The following is a 5,523-nucleotide window of genomic DNA, read 5'->3' as shown; positions in this document are numbered from 1 at the left end:
CTGCGAAATGCAAACCAAAACCACAGTGAGATATTACCTTACACCTGTCCGAATGGCCATCATCAAAAAGGGAACCCTTGTGCACTGTTAGTGGGAATGTAAATTGGTGCAGCCACTATGGAAATCAGTACAGAGGTTACTCCAAAAGTTAAAAAATAGAATTACCATATGATCCAACAATTCAACTTCTGAGTATCTATCCAAAGAAAACAAAAACACTAATAAGAAAGGATGTATGCACCCATCTGTTCATTGGAGCATTAGTTATAATAGCCAAAATATGGAAGAAACTAGTGTCCATAAATAGATGAATGGATAAAGAAGATGTGGTATATATATATACACATATATATAATGAAATATTACTTAGTCCTAAAAAAGAATGAAATATCTTCATTTGCAACAACATGGACTGACCTAGAGTACTAGGTGCACTAAGTGAAATAAGTCAGACAGAGAAAAACAAATACTGTATGATTTCACTTATATATATGTGAAATCTAAAAAATAGAACAAAACAAAACAGAAACAAACTCGTAGATACAGAGAACAAACTGGTGATTACTAGAGGGGAAGGGGGATAAGGGATTGAGAGAAATAGGTGAAGGGGATTAAGTGGTACAAATCTCCAGTTATAAAATAAAAGTCTTGGGGATGCAATCTACCACGTAAGGAATATAGTCAGTAATACTGTAATAATTTTGTATGGTGATATTTGGTTACTAGACTTATCATGGTGACCAATTCAAATGTATTTAGATGTTGGATCACTATGTTGAACACTTGAAACTAACATAATATTGTATGTCAACTCTACTTCAATAAAAAAGTGACCAGTTATCATTAATTGGTATTATAATTACAGTTTCTCTGCATAAAGGCACATTTTATTGATTTTTTCATTATAAAGTATAAAAGTTCCTTTTACTTTCAAAATGAGTTCTAAGATTACTTGTTAATGTTAATATGGTAATTTAAAAGATGTCTAGATATAATTTAATTTTAATTGCCTAACACAAGTATGTCTGATATTCACCAGTATGAATTCAAACCTATTAGTAAAGATGTCAAATGAGTCACCAAAACATTTTTGTTTATTGCCTCTCATTGAACCCTAAATGCTAACAAGATTTTTTGTTGGAATGAGGGATCAAAGTTTTATACTCTTTAAGAACTAATGCCATAGCTGTTTTATTTTTATAAATAAAGCTCTTCCCATTTACTTTATAGTGTATAATTTTTGGATGGCTTGGAAAGAGAAAAATTATTCTTTGTGCTGACAAAAATGATAAAGAGGCTCATTGCTGATGAAGGGAAGAAGACTAAAAACAATAGAGAAAGAAGGATTAATTCCTCTTTCAAAAGGGGGACAAGATACTAGAGCTTTCTGCAGGGAAACTGAAGCACACCTTTCTTTCTGAGATTTGAAAGGAAGAGATGCCCTACATTGAAATATCTAGAGTATATCTTCCATTTAAAAATGAACCTAGCTAATCATCCAGTGGGGAGAAAAGAGTAAAATAGCCTTTGATCAAGTCCTTTCTGTGGTATTAAATGCAACTAATTATAATGAATATCACATATCTAATGAGTTCAAGAATTCCCCTTGGAAGAATTGGTCTGTCCTTTACAAAAAAGAGAGTTCAAGTGAGTTATTTGCATTTGGTAGGGAAGCTCTACTGTCTAAATCATACTCATTTAAAGGTCCAGTTCAGGGCTTCCCTGGTGGTGCAGTGGTTGAGAGTCTGCCTGCTGATGGAAAGGACACGGGTTCATGCCCGGGTCTGGGAAGATTCCAAATCCCGTGGAGCAGCTAGGTCTGTGAGCCATGGCAACTGAGCCTGCGCGTCCGGAGCCTGTGCTCCGCAAGGGAGAGGCCACAACAGTGAGAGGCCCGTGTACCGAAAAAAAAAGGTCCAGTTCAAAGTCTGCCATAATTTGTTATTATATATGTAATTTTTGAATGTAATATACAGTTATATATGTATATAACATCAACAAGAAAGTGACAGGCTTTAGAGTCAAGAAAATATATAGGTGAAGTGTAAAAGGGTTGGAATAGATATACCATAACAGTAACAGCACAACAAAACAAGACAACAACAACAAAACTGGAGTGGCTAAGAAAATATCAGAAACAAAATGTTTTAAGACGAAAATTTTTACTAGAGACAAAGACGTTTTTAAATGATAAAATGATTATTCCATCTAGAATGTATAATAATTATAAACTCAATGTACTCAAGAGTACTCAATGATGAAGTGCCCATGGTGACAGTGCCTATGCTGATAGTGCACATAATGGCAGTCAAAATAGTGACAGTACCAATGGTGACATTGCTCATGGTGACATTGCTTAACATGATAGTACTTGTGGAGATAGAGCGCATGGTGACACTGCCCACCATGACAGTGCTCTTGGTGACAGTGCACACGGTGACAACCCATGCTGACAGTGCTCACGGTGATAGTGCTCATGGTTGCATTACCCATGGTGACAGTGCTCACAGTGACAGTGCCTATGGTGGCAGTGCCCATGGTGACAGTGCACATGGTGACACTTCCCACGGTGACACTGCCCGTGATGACACTGCCCACAGTGAAAGTGCCCACAGTGACAGTGCTCACGGTGATAGTGTCCATGGTAACAGAGCTCTTTGTGAGAGTCCGAATTGTGCCAGTGCCCATGGTGAAAGTGGTAATGGTGATAGTGCTCACCGTAATAGTGCTCATGCTGGCAGTGCAAATGGTGACAATACCTATGGTGAGAGTACTCATGGTGAATATACCCATGGTGGCAGTTATAGCGACAGTTCTCATGGTGACAGTGCTCATAATAGCAATGCCCAAGGTGGCAGTGTGCGTGGTGCCATTGCTAATGGTGATAGTACACTTGATGGCAGTTCCCCTGTGGACAGTACTGAAGGTGACTCTGCACATTGTGACATTGCCCATGGTAACCTTGCTCACAGTGATAGTGCACCTGGTGACAGTGCCCATAATCACAATTCTCACGGTGTAGTGCTCACGGTGACAGTGCCTATGGTGACAATACCCAGGGTGACAGTGCTCATGGTGATAGTGCCTATGTTGACAGTGTCCATGATCATAATTCTCACGGTGATAGTGTCCATGGTGACAATACCCAGGGTGACAGAGCTCATGGTAACAATGCTCACGATGAATGTGCCCATGGTCACAGTACCTAGGTTGCAAAGCCCATGCTGAGAGTGCTCATGGTGACAGTGCCCATGGTGACAATACCCAGGGTGTCCTGCCCATGGTAACAGTGCTCATGGTGACACTGCTCATGTTGGCAGTGCCATAAGTGACAGTGCTCATTGTGGCATTGCTCACCGTGACAGTGCTCCCTGTGACAGTGCCCATGGTGCCAGTGCTCATGGTGACCATGCCCATGGGGCCAGTGCCGATGGTGATAGTGCCAATAGTGACAGTGATCACGGTGAAAGTGCCCATGGAGTCATTGCCCATGGCGATAGTGCTCATGGTGACAACCCCATGGTGACAGTGCCAATTGTGATAATCCCCGTGGTGACAGTTCTCAGGGTGAAAGTGACCATGGTGACATTGCTCATGGTGACAGTGCTCATGGTGACTGTGCTCAAGGTGATAGTCTACATGTACAGAGTGCCCATGGTGATAGTGCCCATGGTGAGAGTCCTCACGTTGATAGTGCACATGGTGACAGTTCTCATTGTGAAAGTGCTCATGATGACAGTGCCCATGTTTGTAGTTCACATTGTGACAGTGCTCACGGTGATATTGACCATGGTAACAGTGTACGTGGTGGCTGTGCCCTTGTGACAGTGCCCATGATGACAGTACACATGGTGACAGTGCTCATGGTGCTAGTGCTGACAACCCATGCTGACAGTGCTTATGGTGACAGTGCTCATGGTTGCAGTACCCGTGGTGAAAGTGCTCACAGTGACAGTGCCCATGGTGGAAGTGCCCATGGTGATATTTCCTGTGGTGACAGTGCTCATGGTGACAGTACACTTGGTGGCAGTTCCTCTGGGGACAGTACCGAAGGTGACTCTGCACATTGTGACATTGCCCATGGTAACCTTGCTCACAGTGATAGTGCACATGGTGACAGTGCCCATAATCACAATTCTCATGGTGTAGTGCTCACAGTGACAGTGCCCATGGTGACAATACACAGGGTGACATTACTCATGGTGACAGGGCTCATGGTGATAGTGCCTATGGTGACAGTGTCCATGATCATTTCTCACGGTGATAACGCCCATGGTGACAATACGCAGGGTGACAGAGCTCATGGTAACAATGCTCAGGGTGAATGTGCCCATGGTCTCAGTACCTAGGGTGAAAATGCCCACGGTGGCAGTTCTCATAGTGACAGATCTCATTGTGAAAGTGCTCATGTTGGCAGTGCCCAAGGTGGCAGTGCTCGTGGTGACAGTGCTCTTGGTGACAGTGCTCATTGTGGCAGGGCCCATGGTAACGGTGCTCATGGCGATAGTGCCCATGGGGACACTGCCCATGGTGGTAATGAACCAGGTGGAAGTGTAAAATAGTGACAGTGCCCATGCTGACAGTTCTCCTGGTGACATTGCTCATGGTGATAGTGCCCATGGTGAAAGGACTCATGGTGACAGTTCACTTTGTGCCAGTGTCCATGGTGACAGTGCTCACGGTGATAGTGCTCACGGTAATAGTGCTCATGGTGACAGTGCAAATGGTGACAATACCCATGGTGACAGTACTCATGGTGAAAATGCCCATGGTGGCAGTTCTCATAGTGACACTTCTCATAGTGACAGTGCTCCTAATAGCAGGTCCCAAGGTGGCTGTGCTCGTGGTGACAGTGCTCATGGTGACAGTGCACTTGGTGGCAGTTCCCATGGGAACAGTACCAATGGTGACACTGCACATTGTGACAGTGCCAATGGTAACCTTGCTCACAGTGATAGTGCACATGGTGACAGTGTCCATGATGACATTGCCCATGGAGACACTGCTCATTGTGACAGTGCTCATGGTGACAGTGTTCATGGTGGAAGAGCCCACAGTGACAGTGCTTATTGTAGCAGTGCTCATGGTGGTGACACTGCCGATGATGACAGTGCTTATGGTGATAGTGTTCACACGTGCTGTACTCATGGTGATAGTGCTCATGGTGGCAGTGCCCATAGTGACCCTATTCATGCTGGCAGTAACCACAGTGATAGACCCATGGTGACAGTGCCCATGATGACAGTGCAATGGTGAGAGAGCTCACGGTGACAGTGACAATGGTGACAGTGCCCACGGAGGCAATGGCCACGGTGAAAGGCTCATGGTGACAGTGCCCATGGTGACAGTGCCCATGATGAGACTGCCCATGGTGACAGTGCTCATGGGGAAAGTGCCCATGATAACATTAACCACGGTGATAGTGCCCCTGGTGACAGTGCTTAACGGTGATAATGCTCTTGCTGATATTGCCTTTGGTGACAATGCTCATGGTGAAATTGCCCATGCTGAAAATGTTCATGG

This window comes from Mesoplodon mirus (assembly GCF_964341445.2).
Source record: "Mesoplodon mirus genome assembly, contig: SUPER_3_unloc_12, whole genome shotgun sequence".
Lineage (NCBI taxonomy): Eukaryota > Metazoa > Chordata > Mammalia > Artiodactyla > Ziphiidae > Mesoplodon > Mesoplodon mirus.
Note: the sequence above shows the minus strand (reverse complement) of the source record.